Raw genomic sequence first — 17,376 nt, 5'->3', positions numbered from 1 at the left:
TCCTCAAATATTGGAGCAAAAGGTCAATATTCACTTCAAATTTTGCTAGTTGAAGATCTAAATTTGGAGAAAAGACCATAAATGTTGAAAATCCATTTATTAGCACACTTTTGACATGAAAAGCTAAAATAAGGTTTAAAAACTTTGACACATCTATATGAAGGAAAGCCAGAGTGGACCCCCACCCCGAACGAAGTTACAATTTTTTTTCATAGGTATCAATGCAAGCAAATTTGTAACTTCGGCATCCCAATTTTACCCCGGAATTACAAATTCACCCCGAAGTTATTTATTCCATCCTAACTTTCAAGTTAAAAAAAATATAACTTCGGCCCTTAATTTGTAATTCCGGGAATTGGAATGTCTAAATCTGTAACTCCGGGTTTGGAATGTACCGAAATCACAAATTGTCATTCCACGCATAACGTTCGGCTTTGGTATGCCTGGGATGTGCCGAAGCTACAAATTATGGGTTTTCCACGAATGCTCCAAATACAAATGTTACTTCCTTCCGTAATGGTGTAAGTTATAACTGAACAATAATCCAGAAACTAGGGGTCAGCAGGATAATATTAAGAAGTTAAATGACTCATTACGGACGGAGTTTATCATGTTTTATTTGTTGGATATGTAAGAAAAATATCAAATGTTATGTCAGTTTTGTGTTCGGCATTATGCAGTAAAGACTCGACAGCTCGACAATCTGACTTCTGAGAAAACTATGGACCCCGTAAAGATCTTGGAATTTTGAAAGGAATGGAAGGTACGTACTTTAGGAAAGCATTTGATCTTACAGATATATGTGTGTGTGTGTGTGTGTGTGTGTGTCCATATTGGTTTCCTCGAGAATATCATCTGCCCTGCATTGGCTGCAACCCCAAGCTTTTCATAACGACCTAAGCTACATTTGGAGTTGCACAATGGTACTGATGCTGATTGTTCTGTACAATTTAAAGATGGGTGATCATGGGATGGGGTGAGAAGGTGCTAGCAGGGTCGTGGACCAAAGCGGGAAAATGGGTCTGCCACTTGAAAATGGTCATTTTTTGCTATATTTGGGGTTCAACAGGCAGAACAGGAACCAAAGCACATTCATCCGACAGCTGTTACACTGTGAAGGCCAAATAAGGTTTGTTACAGTCACAAGTGGTAGGTCAGGATTCCGCGGAAGAGTCACACATGTGACAAAACGTTTTTTTTTTTACAATTTCTTGCCTCTGTTTGGCCGTAAACCGGAAGTAATCAATAGTGGTCGACATAGAAATGATAGTGAGAGCCATTATTCTTATTTAGAATCCAGACAAAATAAAGCACTATAGATTAATTCTGCTCTGACGATGGGTAGAGAAATTCTTGACCTCTTTTTTAAGCTGTCCAGTCATTATTTTTTACCAACTCTACATGTATACCAGATAGTCTCATTTTAAAGCACAGTCACGCTGCATGCAGATGGAAACAAAATGAGCTTTCCAAAACTATGATTAACACTGCCTAATCCAATAAAGTGGAAACAGGGCCAATCCAGGATAAAAGTGATTACAATTTTGATACAATGTATGTTTTGTCAATCTACAGTTTCATATCAAATTTACATGTCACTGCCCTTTCCACATTTTTGCTTTTTTCATTTTAGTGCACCACAAAAAGTCAGTGCAGAATGTCAAGATCACGGAAGCCTACATGTACATGTACATTTATGTAACACATGCAGTTTCACTGTTCATACATGTACATGAAATGTTTACAAATATGTTGGATGAAAACTTTTAGATGCCAATGGATGAAGTACTTTTAGATGTTATCCATAAAATGAGAGCCATATTCGTGTACATACAAAATTTATTGACGTTTATGGGTACAAATGTACAATGTATGTAGTACCAAATGTACAAGTACAGAATGTTCACGTCTAACATACTGAAACTTGATTGTATTGGATGTCTTTTATACCTATTGAAAACAATTTGTTTGAATGTACATGATGTTATTGTATCTACATCCTGACTATTCAGTGGAATTTATAATACTAAATGTGGCTGTATAAGGGCGTAATATAGAACTTTTTTTTTCAAATTTTGAAATATGCCTGTAATTCTTTTGTTTACATGACAATATATATTTAGTAATTCTTAAAGTTTAAAATCATTTGAGTTACATTTATATACAGAAAAAAATAAAGAAAAGTATTGAAATGAAGTACTTTTTCTCAGATTTAAATTTAGTGGAGATGCAGTAGAGAAAATGGTGACAGACTCCACTTTTCTTGTGAAAAAGGGAGAAAATAAAATTTATGTCGATGGTAGTATACATGTACATGTGTGTACATTTGTATAGTATTTTCAAGATATGATAGTAGTGGCCGCTTGGTGCAAATAGAGATACTTGTAATCTATTTTTTAGGAGCTCCATTACTAAGTTATATGTACATCATGTACTGAAAAATGTGTTGCTGGAAAAAGGGAAATGAATATTTTTTTTTGTATTTTCTTGGTTTCATTAAAGCATGTTTATTTCAAAGCCTTTCAGTTTAGCACACTTATTAAACTCAGGGTCTTAAATCTTACGGTTTATTATTTTAAGTAAGTTTAGTACATGTAATTGCTCAAGCATGTCCATTTTTCCATTCACTTTTATATACATGTAGGTGTTCCTACTTTGTGTAATCTGTATTGTAAATAAAACAGTATTATACCAATATAATTCAAACTTTGCACAGTGTTAATATACATACATCTACAATGTTTTGGAGATATGTACCTCTTATTATGGAGAAATTCATTCCTACAAATTTTAGCATGAAAGATTGTAATCCGAGGACTTAAACCAAACATGAAAAACAGACACACACAACAAAGAGCATAAAATAACACCAAAATAATAAATACAAAGCAACAATAAGTAAATGAGTTTTAAATAAAAACTGGGAGCATGGACAAGGTGTACCAGCAGGGTAAGCGTGCTCTACTATTCTAGAAAGACCTACATGAAGAACTGAGCTATTTTTACAACATTACACATAAAATTTATAACCTAATCTGTAGTTTTATACGCCTTTTTGTCTAGCTGTATCAAGCAACAATTATACATGTATATCAATGATAGGTTCAGACTTCAGAGTTCAACTTCCTCTGCTTGCATATGTAACTGCGCTCGTCTCCTTGAAGCATTTTTTTTTGTCCATATGGAAGACACTTATGTATAAAAAAGGTTTTTAAAAATATCTTTATTACACATTGTGCACTCACTTTTCAGATTTGGTAAAATTCAATTTTAAGGTCAAAAAGTGCATGTTTACAAGTAGGGGAGGGGCCCTGGTTCAATTTAGTGAGTATTACTCACAGTTTTTCTGGTAAAAATAATTGGTTATCGAAATAAATTTTGGAAAAAAAACATTGTGTGATTACCAGATTAAATGTTCATAAAGCATTAATATGCATTCGATGTAGATACATGTACATGCATATTCAAGCAAACACCTTGATGGCTTGAAACCAGTAATTTTTGTATGTCATTATTCTTAACTGCTTCTGTCTTTTTTAATTCAAGGTCTAGTTGTGAGGCTGTCTATGATTGACTCAAAGGGAACAAGACCAGTAGACATGCAATACAACAAGGTAAAGTCTCAACTTTTTTTCAAAGAAGGGAGGCTAATGATTTTTCAATTTCAACTCTTTGGTTTTTTTTTTTCCTTTTTTCCTTGTCAGAAACTTTCCTATTTTTTCTGAAAAAAAATACACAGAATGTAGTCCATATGTAATTTCTTTTGTATAAATTAATATCTCTTTTAAAATCAGTAAATATGTTTCTGGCACTTGTTCAAGCAGAATTATTAATGGTAATATTCTATCATTCTTCGAATAATTTTAAGGGCTAGGCTTAAAACCAAATAAAGAGTTTGGGACTTCTTGGTTTGACAAAAAGGAAATTCCCATGCTAAAAGGAAATTTAGTTTCTGCAAAATGTATCAAGAATCATTTAATGTATTAAGCATTTTCTGTTTAACTTATCAGTCAAAATCTTGATACATGAATATTACTGTGTTAATTGTTTTTGTTGACTTAATTACATCAATCATTTTACTTGATTTACATGCTCTTTATGGGCACTGTGATTTTCAAAATTATATATTCTATTCTATAATTGATAACAGGAAATTTTAACAAAGTGAAATTGGGCGGAAAATTTCAGACCAATTAAAAGTGTCTATTTTTTTTTAAATTGTATGTACATTTAGAAATTCTTTTTAAGTAGAGTTTTATAATGTAATTGCAAACTAATTTCTAGACAGATTTAAGATCTTGTGTAGTAGGTAAAATGAAACAAAATTTGTAAATGTTTGTGGAGTTAAGTACTGTTTAACTATTGATCAACAAATGTACACATTATATGCAGACCTGTTTACTCTCCACATTAGTGGAAAACTGCTACAACATCAATGAAATTGGGCGGGACATTTCAAACCAATCAAAAGTGTCTATTTTTTTTTGGTAAATTGTATGTACATCTAGAAAATTATGTTCTTTAAGCAGAGTTTTTGAATGTAATTGCAAACTAATTTTTAGACAGGTTTAAAATATTGTGTAATAGGTGAAATGAAACAAAATTTATAAATGTTTGTGGAGTTGGGTACTGTTTAACTACTGTACAAATTATATCCATACCTGTTAACCCTCCACATTAATGAAAAAATTTAGAATCCCCCACATGAAAATTGTAAGATTTAAGGGAGGTTTTTGTTAAAATTAGTATATTTTCTTTGAAAAGTACATGTATGAAATAATTAAATTTTTACATGAAAAATTTGCTTTTATATGTATGTAAAAACATGTACATGAGACAGTGTCAATGGGGGATAATCTCCGACATGAACTGTCCCAAAGGTAAACAGGCATGCATATCTCTGAAATCATTATTAAAGATTTACGTTCTGTTTCAACTTTTAAGGAAGAAATCATTGCTCTATATTACATCATTACAAATTTATCATTAGTTTTTTTTACATTTCATATTCTTTGAAACTAAATGTGTACATGTATTTTTACAAAAACCAAAAATCTTCAGTGCTAACAGCACTTTGATTCATGTTAATACTAAGGTCATAGATCTTAGGCATGTATATTGTGTCACAAATTCATAACCGTATGATGACCTTTGATCAATAAAATCATGGTCAAGTTTATGTTTTTGTTCTTTTTTTCACTAACACTACTCATATCTGCTGCATTTTCTAAACTGCTACTGATAAATTTGGGATGGTATGTCTTACACTTGTATTGTACATTATACCGGTATTTTAAATCATTTAGTGTATTCCTGCCTAATTAAATACGTATTCATGATATTTTTTATAGACATGCTGCTTTTACCAACTGCTCTCTGAAGTTTTTTCAAGGTTTTATCATAACCAACTCATGAACTGATGCTGGTTTTCTTGGTCTTTTCTTTTTAGGTTGGAAAGGTGTCAAAAGAATGAGCTGCAAGACAATGTGACTTTAAGGATATAGACCTAAGGGACACAACTTTTACAAATCAATGGAACGTTTGTATTCACCTTTTTTACATCAATCTCATCAAAGTAACATGGACTGATTTCATGCTGATTCAAAGGAAAGCTTGAAAGGCTTATGTGAAATTGAATATGATACAAACATATCACCGATTTCAAGAGTGATGTCCCTTACCCTAGGTCTACCTCCTAACATGTACTGGTACGAACCGGGATACATGTACCAGTATATACTGGATTTTAATCTACTTCAAATATGAGATATTTATTCCGAGCATATATACAGTGTATAGTCTTGTCTGTAGTTTTTTTTTTCAAATGAAGTACCAAGTAGAATCTCATTCAAAATATAGGTTGAGAATATTTGCCAGATTTTAGTTGTAAAGGTTAAGGAACCACCGTTTTAGAATCATGTACAGGAAATGTATAGACTGGAAAATCAATTGTTTTTCATAAGCCTATATAAGACAGGTTATATTATGGTACATGTATTCACATGTCTGTCTGTTTGTCCATCCATAGCATTTACATGTCACACTGTAATTTGAAAACCCTTTCTTCAATAAACTTAACAATTGTTTGTTATGATGGTCAAATGGTCTGTATATTTTTAAAGAAATTTCTTGTTTTAGGTTTTTAAGTTATTGAAACTTTCCTACATTTTGGAACAGAAAATACTGTGGTATATTCATGAATAAGGAGTCAAAATGTAGCCATTTTGATTCTGGTCAGTTTTGTCCAATGTCATATATTTTAAACCGCAATGAAATTTCATAGTTGCATCCTACGAAGAATTTGTATGTGTAATCTTAATGTCATTCATAATTTATCCCTTCGGTCCCTGCGTATGGAGTGTTCATATCACAACTCATACGTTATGCCAGAGCTTGCCGAAACTACCCAGACGTTTTGTATCGCGCTAGAACTCTAACAAATAGGATTCTGGAACAGGGTTATGTTGCTACAAGATTGAAGTCATCACTACAGAAGTTTTATGGTCGTCATCATAAACTCGTGGATCGTTATGGTGAATCCATCAACACCACGAAAACTGATTTATTCAACGGGTCATAGTTTTCCTTTCCTCGTTTGTCTACCCCGGACTTGACTTTTTATGAGCAACTCGGCTGGACTGGTACTTACTAATTGATGATTTATAATTTAGGGAAAATTGAAGAACTTCAGTAGTTTACACATCGTTTTATCTTATAAAAGCAAATCTGCTATCTGCCTCAAATGCCAATATTCTGCTACCACCATCTGAAAAAAAGTTACAATAAACATGTACATAACAGTAGAATCTTAGCAAAGTTGGCAATAATTAAAAACCAATCATGGATCAAGTTGTCATGAAGTAACTAGTGAACTTTCTCAGTGTTGCTTAAATAGATTCATCCACTATCATATAGGCAGGTGGACATGTATAAAATTCTCACTAGAAATACAAATGTATATACATTTGTACATTGGGGAGAGCGAAACTAACTTCTAAGGAACTTTTCTAATTTTTGAACAGGTTATACAAAATAAACCTGGATTGTGGCAGTTTACACTTATAAACCATTAAGCCTTATTAAAAGTACATGTACATGTACAGTGTACATTGTATTAACATGTAGTTTACTTTATTAGCAGTACATTCGTATCTGGTTGATGGAACTACTTTGTTCCTTGTATATGTGCAAGTATCATTACAATATGAGTAAAAGTCTCCTTTGAAAGTTTCTGCACCTGAAGTTTTTTTTAGTGTAAGAGAAATGGCTGAGTAATTTCTATAAGTGCATCTATGCTACAAAAGATATCAACCATACATGTATATATTGCAAATTTCGATATGTTGTACAGGTTTTTCAATGAGTAATCAGCAGCATTAGAATCAGTACATGTACAGTGTAATTATAAAATTTACTATAAGATATTTGGATAGATGAATGGACAGACCAACAGACCATATGTTCAAACAAGTTAACTTATTACACATGTACATTTGTACATGTAATATACCTACATAGAAAGAACTAATAACATGTGCATATACATTTGTACATGTACATAATATATGGTCAGCTGAAATTTAAAGGTCCTCATCAAACATATTGCAGAACTTCTAATAAATAAGCGTCAAAACAACATGTGTAGCACTGGTAATCTATGTTCTCAACTACACTACTGTCAACCAAAATTTTAATTTCTCCACTCTCCACAGTGGAGATATTTTGAGTGGAGTCACAGTGTCTCCACTCTCCACAGTGGAGATATTTTGAGTGGAGTCACAGTGTCTCCTCTACAGTGGAGATATTTTGAGTGGAGTCACAGTGTCTCCTCTCTCCACAGTGGAGATATTTTGAGAGGAGTCACAGTGTCTCCTCTCTCCACAGTGGAGATATTTTGAGTGGAGTCACAGTGTCTCCTCTCTCCACAGTGGAGATATTTTGAGAGGAATCACAGTGTCTTCTCTCTCCACAGTGGAGATATTTTGAGAGGAGTCACAGTGTCTCCACTCTCCACAGTGGAGATATTTTGAGTGGAGTCACAGTGTCTCCTCTCTCCACAGTGGAGATATTTTGAGAGGAGTCACAGTGTCTCCACTCTCCACAGTGGAGATATTTCAGAAATTGTCTGTATTTAACTTCTCCTTCCTTTGTACCAAAGTATTTTAATGGTTCTAGCAGTTTAATAACATCTAAGTAATTGACAGAAATAAATATTGAAAACTATTGAAATGGAGTAGTAGTCACAGTGGAGGACATGAGTGACTCCACTGTGGAGAGTGGACAATTTAAAATTTTGGTTGACAGTAGTGTATCTGCCATGACTTTTGGTGGTGCACTGAAATGAGAAGGTAAAGGCAGTCTACATTGAAAATGAAACTTTAAAAAATGACAAAACTGGTAACAAAATATCCGACAATGTCACATGCATCAGGACATTTGGTTTCTGAGCTATAATGTAATGGAACAGCCTTTGATACATATATGTGGTACATGTAGAAATGTACATATATGTACAAAATGTATGTACATTGAACATGTAGCATGTGTACATGTAGCTAAGATTTATATTTGAAATAAACAAAAATTTACTGAGTTCTTAAAATGTCTTTGAAGTGTATTACAAAAAAAATCCCACATTTTGTCGTATGTTCTGACCCCCACCAGACATATAATTGTATTGACACATCAATAACCAACTCCCAAGGAAAAAAAAGAAGGAGTGCATGGTAAAAAGAAATTACCAGACTTTCTGAAAGGGTGCTGTCTGACTTAAGTCTTGAGGGGGCTCACTCTAATTTCTTTCAGTTTGTAGCATAAGAGGGCCCATATACATATTGCCCTGGATCTGCACATGACATTCAGACTACAGATTAGACAACTAATTATTCATACCTTTTTTATTTTATAGAAATGACAATACTGCTGCCTTAACGCACATGATTTATTCTAATCCCTTTTTGGATTCAGTGACACAAAAGCAAATGAGCAACTCGGACTCCGCTAAAACTGGGATCTTGGACCAGGTGCACCAGTAGGGTAAGCGTCCTCTGCTTTTCTAGAAACAAAATATAAAAAAAATCAAATTATATTGTAAGATAAATTAGACCGTAAACGACTAAGTTGAATATGTTTTAAAATCAGGGACTAGAGCTAAAACCTGCTTTTTACATGCATCAAGAGTGAATCTTGGGTACATGTACATGCATGTCATAAATGGAGAGGTAATTTTGAATTGACGAAGATAATTCTTCAGTGGACTTAATAATGTCATATTTTAAAAAAGGAATCATTTTTTTGGCACCTTTTGTCTCTAATTTCTGAAAAATGTCGACAAAAATTGGCATCTTGCTATTTTTCTGGCGACAGAATTTCGGAAACTAGAGGGGCCTCTGAGTGCCCGGAGATATTTTCTGATTTGGCAGCTACTGGTGGCAAAATCAGAAAATAGCTCCAGACACTGAATCCCAAAAGGGATTAGATTTACTCGTAAAAATCATGTATGTTAAAATGTACATGCTCATGCAGCTTAGGAAAAGCAACCAGGAAACCAATTATATGCACAAACACACACATATATGTGAAATATTTAATGCTTTATCAATGTGCGTACCTTTCATTCCTTCTCAAATTCTAGGATCTTCATGGGGTTTATAATTTGTCATTTGAACATTCTGCAGATATGAGCGTGAAGATCGTCGAGTTGTATTCTTTGTTTAGGTACTTGTCTTTAGTACTTCACTGCATAATATCCGAACACAAAACGGACACAACATTTGATACTTTTCTTACATATCCAACAAAGTGAACATGATGAACTCCGTCCCTAATGAATCATTTTACCTCTTAAGATCATCATACTGGCCCCAGTTTCTGGATTATTTGTTGATATTGTTTACCGTATTACGGAAGGAAGTCACATTTGTATGTAGAGCATGCGTAGAAAACCCAACATTTGTAGCTTCGGCACATTCCAGGCATACCAAAAGCCGAACGTTATGCGTGGAATGACAATTTGTATGCTCGGCACATTCCAAACCCCGGAGTTACAAATTTAGACATTCCAATTCCCGGTACAAATTGATAGACATTCCATTATTATTCCCGAATTGCAAATTAAGAGGCCGAAGTTATATATATATATTTTTTTAACTTAAAAGTTAGGATTGAAATAAATAACTTCGGGTGGATTTGTGAAAGTTTGAGGGAATGAAAAAAAGGGGAGATGTGAGAATACTTCGGGGATGAAATTTGTAATACCGGGACATTGAAATTTGTAATTCCGGGGTAAAATTGGGTTGCCGAAGTTACAAATTTTCTCCCATTGAAACCTATGGAAAAATCTGTATCTTCGGGGTCCACTCTGGCTTTCCATACTCTATCATTACTTGATATAGAAAATATTGAGTAAAAAAAAAAGTTCTTCTGACATTTCTAGGTTAGAACTGATCTCATCTGTACTTATTCGTTGAATCAATAACCCATAGAAACATAAGAAGTGCGAAATTCATTAAGAATAACGTAACTAGTGAGAAGTCTACAACTTTCTAATTATACCAGAACATGGGTTAGTGATAGACTTATCACTCCTATTCATATTCACAATCACATGATAGAGATATTTAACTCAACATGCGAACGAAAAGTTTCCGATGTATGTCCTGTTAATGTGATCTTTATTGAGTAGGTAGATATAATCTATATGATAAAAATCACGTATACATGTATTTGCATGTAGTTGTAAGGAAGCAAGTTCGACTACTATCAAAATTCTGATGAACAATCAATCGATTAATCAATCTGAAAAGTCAACAGACGCAGATCAAAGCATTTTAAAATGAGGCTGCAGGCTATGATTTGCACATTTTTTCTCAGGTTTGCACAAAAGGGGAAGGGGTTCTGAATAATCTGGATACTCTACTAATGGTACAATGAAGGTTATGAGTATATGAAACTACGAACATTTTACATGTATTTATGGAATGTTTCTTATTCGTGTATCGACTAACTCACCACTGTGACGTCATTAACGTCGATCGATTTTAATTATTTCTAATTTGATAAGGCAAGGCTTCTTGAAGGAACAAATCTTTAATAATAATGAAGATGCTTCCACATGTCATCATACAGGAAATATCCTTGCCATAGGTAAGTACGGGATATTAAAATTTGATTTTGATTTTTCTTTTAAAATTTTCTCTGAAGCCATCAAATACAGATCTGGAGTATTATAAACTTCCTAAATACACAATGATATATCGTCGTTCCATTCCCCATTGTCGCCATCGCCATTCCATTATCCATAGAAACACATTCATTTCCAATAGAATCCCAATTTCATGTTTCCATATTATTACATACTAACTTACTCTTTAGTTTTCTTTTTCAAATCTGAATCATTCTACACGTAACTGCAGTTTTCGATTAATGCAATATATTTTGTAACCAACCAAGTGCCCCGTCACCTTCAGTATAAGACTCATTCCCCGTAAAATCGCTATTGCATTTCTCTTTATTACACTATAGTGCTGCGGACAGGTATAAAATGCTTTAGTTTTCGAGTGTGATGGGCCTAGAGGGTATACGGCTATATCAATGGAAAGATAAATCAATGTAGTTTTTGAATATCATTCTTCTTTGACTGAGAAGTGAAACTAGACAAATTGTTCGGATACGATTCCGTGTTATACAATTTTGTACAATTTACAGTTTAAATATGTGAAAATTTGCGACTTCAAACTCATTTTGCAAAGCCCATGTTGCAGATCGAATTGAGAATGTTGTGCTTATTTTATTTGTTATTAAGTAAAGAATATTTAGATATACATTGTATTATACTATGGTGTCTTATTTTCTCTTAATCATTGAAAATGCACTAAAATGCAATTAATTTTAGGAACATTTTTGTTCTGTGGTGAAATAGTCAACTTTTGTCGGAAAAAGTTCTTTGACCCCTCCTCTAATTAATTTCCATTGACATATCCGTATACGCTCTAGGCCCATTAAAGTTCGAATTGTTAAATTCTATACATGTGATCTTTAAATGTTACTTGTTTTCCGTTATCTATAATGAAAGATTACACTTAAATCACTTTTCAAAGTGTATTGGGGTCGATTCATCTTGGACCCCTCCTCTAATTAATTTCCATTGACATATGATATAGCCGTATACGCTCTAGGCCCATTAAAGATCGAAAAATTCTTAGCCATCCGCAGCACTATTTTATATATCATTGTATTACGAACTTACATTGTAGATTTTTTTAAATTCTTTATCATTTTAACTACAGTTCATAGTTAAATAAAATATATTTATCAACTAAATGTTTATTTGACCGATTTCCCTAATCTACCCAATCGCATTCAATATCAAACTCCCCTGTACATAATCCTCATTTCCCGCTTCCCCATTATCACTTTACAACTCTTCCACATTAACGAAAGGCAGAAAAAAATATGGTGGGAAACATAGAATAGAGATTTTTTTTCTTTTTCTTTTTGTTTCTTTTTGTTTATGTTTTTTTTTTTTTTTGTTTTTTTGTTGTTTTTTTTTTGTTTGTTTGTTTGGTTTTTTTTCTTGGTTATCACTTCAAGGCATAACAATAATTGAAAATAACTCGATCACGCGATTACCCACGTGAATATCAGTCCAATAATCTATTGTCTGGTTGTGGCACAGTCAATATGTTCAGACCAATACATTTTCATTATGGCTTTATTGTTGGAGGTCATGTGACAATCATGTGACAACCCTGTAAAGAAAACTGACATTTAATTGTTCAGACGAACATGTGAATGTCAAAACCTATAATTATGGAAAATAATATTTTAATAGAATAGGAAGTCATTGTAACGATAATGCATACAAATTTAATCCTCTTGCTGCCGAAGCCAAATTTCTGTGTACTTCTTATGCCAGAAAATACTGAATAATTCAGCATTATGCAATGTTAGGTAATTTGTGAAATAAATGAAGTATATACGCTGGGAATTGAAATTTATGGTAAAACATGTTACTTTTTCATTTTCCATTTTGAAAAATGACGTTTTATACCGGGCTAACACATCTGACGTCACAAAACAAATGCCGTTTTTTTTACTAGATAATCACGCACCTGTCACTGTCTGAAAACGAAATACTTCAAAGAAGAGAAACTATGTAGTCATACACAATTTAAAATACAAGTATTATGTACCTAATAAAAACATAGTGCATACCAATATAATAAATTGGTAAAGTTTTATTGATTTGTATATGAAATTTGTTTGTTCTATTCCTCTGGATTTCCACTTCTGTTTGTGGAATAGTTCTGACACTTATGGTATATCCGAAAACAATATCCTAGGTAAAGTCCTACATCGCAATCAGGGCACCATGTGCGGACTCTTGATCTTTTTCCTGGTGTCTGCTTAGTACGGTGTCTTCTGGCTATTCCAACATTTAAAAAAATATGTTCTGGATATTCCTACATGCATAGAACAATGGATGTTGTTTTAGTATGTTTTGTTGTTTTAGTAATTATTGCCTAATTAATTTTGCAGGTAAATTTGGGATTCTACATTGGATTTAAACATTTTATCAGCAAAATTATAATGTGTTTTAGAGAAATGTGGGGCTATTTTTGCCAAATTTATAACTTTTGTCATGGTTATAAATAAATAAAAGATAGACTTAAAATGTTGAAATATTGGAAAAAAGATATAGAGACTGAAAATTAAATAAATTAATTAATAAACAATTTTTTAAAAATCTTTAAAAGTTTATAAGATTTTTTTAATATATACACATTTAAAACAGATTAAGAAAATATTTACATACATTGATTTGTAAGCAATAAATGAGATTGGTTGATTCAATTATATTCAAATACAAACTTTACTGCCGTTATTGCCATCAGTTGAAGACGTTTGGTTCCATGCACTAGAGGACATCAACGACACCAACATCAACATACCAACACTTCCCTTTACTGACTACGTTACCAGTTACTGGATAGAGGGAAACCGTGACCTGTGTTACCACCATGCAACAGAGGTACCAAGGACTAACAACCATCTTGAGGGCTGGCACGGGAAACTAAAGAAACTGGTGAAAGCTCCGCATCCTAACATCTTCAACATGGTGAAACTACTAAAGCACGAAGAAGCCGTCCATGCCTGTACCTTGCTCCAGTACCAAGCCGGTGGTAAATGTGTCCCAAGGAAACACAAATACCGAGAGATCGACTCCAGACTGAAAACATTAAAGACTCGTCTACAGAACCAGGAACTCACACCAGTCCAGTTTGCTGACGCTGCTTCTCATCTTTTGCTTCTAGAGTATACTTGTGAACTTTTGATTAGTGCTTGAACTGTTGTGCTTTGTATGTTTTATTTATGTATTTATTGTATGATTCTTTTAAACAAATCATGAGTACTTTAACTTTCTTTACTGCTTTTTTATTTATTTACAATGTTATCAGTGCTTGAATATTATGTACTTATAAAGTACGTATTATCAATGACTTATTGTAATCATGAATATTGAATATTTAATAAAATTATGAAAAAAAAAATCTTATTTTTTATTTGTTAAAAAAACTTTAATTGACACTTAAACACTTGCAAGTCTAAAATTCATAAGAATTTTCACATGAAACCTTTACAGATCCAAAATAAAATTTCATACAGCAAAAAATTGAACAGGTAATTCCAACACATTTAGAATTCCAATTAAAAGTTTTGTTTTACAGTATACACAAACTTAATCCCTTTTTTATGCAACCGTTCTGGCTATTCCTACATGGATTTTATAATTTTTACCTATAAATTTTAAAATGTTGGAATAGTCAGAATAAACACTTACTACATACTAGCCAAGTGACGTGAATCATCTAAAATTTAAAAATATTAATAATATTCTTTAAAAAAAAATTACTCGCGTATTTTTAATTGCTTCATTGTTCCCTAAATGTGACCACAATAGTATATACCTGCACGTGTAATCGTTAAGTATGATGGAAATTTAGGTTTCAAATATTAAGTAGCAGTCTTTATACATGTAAGAATCAGACAGCAGGTGATGCATGTCTCTGATAACTCCTACCAACTGATTGTAGATCTTGGATTGAAATTCTAGTCGTGTCATCTTTGGAGGTAGATGTCTGCTTCTTCGGTACAGTATGTATGCATATCCTACAAAAAAGAAAAGAGCCGTGAAAATATTCCATTACTCGAAGTGCCTTTAGAATACTAAGCTGTTATATTAGCATAAATGATTTCAGATTGCATTGCATGGGTATTAATTGCATTAAAATACACAAATTTGTACAACCAAGGATTTTATAAATTATAAGGATATAAACTGTTAATGTTAACAAATTACATGTATTCATATACATGTATGACCCAAAAACATTACAATCAAAAACGCAACTATATTACAGGTTATACATGTAACAGAAGTAATACATGTACAAATTGCTGTCAATATTTTAAAAGGAGGTAGATCTTGGGTAAGGGACACAACTCTTACAAATCATTGGAACGTTTGTATTCAGCAACATATCACTGATCTCATGAGTTATGTTATGTTCCTTACCCTAGGTCTACCTCCTTAAGTTGATAAGTATACTTTTTTCCACAGTTTGACTGTTCTAATGTCAGTGTCATACATTTAGATATGCTGGTCAGCTAAGTCAACACCAACCAATTTCATGCTATATAGATCCACCACTTTGGGCACATCTTATTCGACGCCTTTACTATTGTGTGCCAATTATATTGTAACAAAATGTAATTACCTATTTTGATATCAATTTTGGACGAGAAGCTTTATGGTAATAAGGATTTCTTCTGTGATCTTAGAAGAACCGTGATCCAGATTTCAGTCTGACAGAAAGTTAACCTGTAATACCGAATAAGGATCTCATAAAGTTTTTTTTTTTAATTATGAAGAAAATTAAACCGTTATTTAATGTAAAACTGCAAAAACCATAATCATTTTTTAAAATACATCTATATATTCAACTTCGTCCTCTTACTGGTGAAACACCTGACTCAGTATACCTCAATATAATATTGTAGGATAAAGGCTTTTTATTGAAGGAGATATGAATATATCGAACTTTGTGTAGGACGCTTCGAAATATCAGACTATTAGTGCTTCCAAGCTTTGACTTTATTTCGCATTAAAAACTGTTATGAACATTTCGTCTTCTACTACCATAACAAGAGTAAAATATCGCAACGTACATATGTATCACAACAAACGATGCCTAATGATTTTTTGTGGGTGTGTTTTTGTGCTGTTACATTATTTCTGTTTTGATGTTTTCAGCTTTTGATCTTTTTTTTAGCTCACTAGGCCGAAAGGTCATGTGAGATATTGTCATCACCATGTGTCTGTCGTCCGTCGTCGTCTAACTTTTTCAAATATCTTCCCCGCTGAAACTACTTGATAGAATGTGACCAAACTTTGCATGAATATTTCTAAGGGTATTTGTAACCATCTTGTGCGGGGATTTTTTCTGTACCGAATTTTAAATTTCCAAATTTGAAAATCTTTTCTTCTGAAACAACTGGATGGATTGAAACAATTTATATAAATGTTTCGTAGAATATCTTTAACAATCATTCTGTGCGCGGGTATTTTTGATCTTGAAAAAACATGGCTGCCGTTACTAAAAATAGATCAAAGGGGTCAAGTTGCAGAATTTAGTTGGGTTTAGCTAAAATCTGGCAGTGAGTTAAATTGTTCTACATGATGAGTTGGCCAAAAATTTCAGAAGTATCCATTGACGGACGAATGAGTTATGGGTCCTGATATGGATTTTCTTTCTAGAAGTTTTGTATTTCCAACTTAAATTTGAAAATCTTCTTCTCCTAACTATAGATATAAACTACGAGATGGACTGTAACAAAACTTGACATGAATGTATTTAACGATGTCCTTAAAAATCTGTGTGGGGATTTTTGATCGGGCAAAAAACCTTGGCAAATGTTAATAAAAATAGACCATAGGGGGTAAAATTGATGATTTTTTTTGGAAATTACTCGTAAACATATTCTGACAAGGTAAAATTGATCAACATTGCGAGATCCACCTTTGACGAAATTTTCCTAAAGATCTGTTGACCAATGTCGTAGTTTTGCCATTGAAGAATTAAAAAAACAATTATCAAATGAAATCCGAGCAGATAACCAAGGTGCTCTCTTTTGATTAAATGATTCTTGTGACAATTATACAGTAAGGTCCAGAGTCCAGCTTTAGAAAGCTAAGAAGACTGTTTTCGACCAGGTGAGCGATTCAGGCTATCTAGAGCCTATAGTTACATTCCAATGATATTCTCTATATTTACTCCCATACACCATACTAAGTATTAAACTACATGTATAGTT

General features: G+C 32.9%; 1 long non-coding RNA gene across 1 annotated transcript; it reads left to right on the top strand.

Annotated features, from left to right (window-relative positions):
* The first annotated feature begins 505 nt into the window (after positions 1-505).
* LOC148597409 (uncharacterized) lies at positions 506-6,054 on the top strand. Its single transcript, XR_015919089.1, has 3 exons — positions 506-763; positions 3,547-3,614; positions 5,450-6,054. It is a non-coding gene; the product is annotated as an uncharacterized LOC148597409 (long non-coding RNA).
* The last annotated feature ends 11,322 nt before the right edge of the window (positions 6,055-17,376 follow it).

Source organism: Perna viridis, chromosome 15, assembly GCF_037379345.1.
Source record: "Perna viridis isolate PV_CMFRI_1.1 ecotype Kerala chromosome 15, ASM3737934v1, whole genome shotgun sequence".
NCBI lineage: Eukaryota > Metazoa > Mollusca > Bivalvia > Mytilida > Mytilidae > Perna > Perna viridis.
Note: the sequence above shows the minus strand (reverse complement) of the source record. Positions and strands in the feature narration are given on the sequence as shown.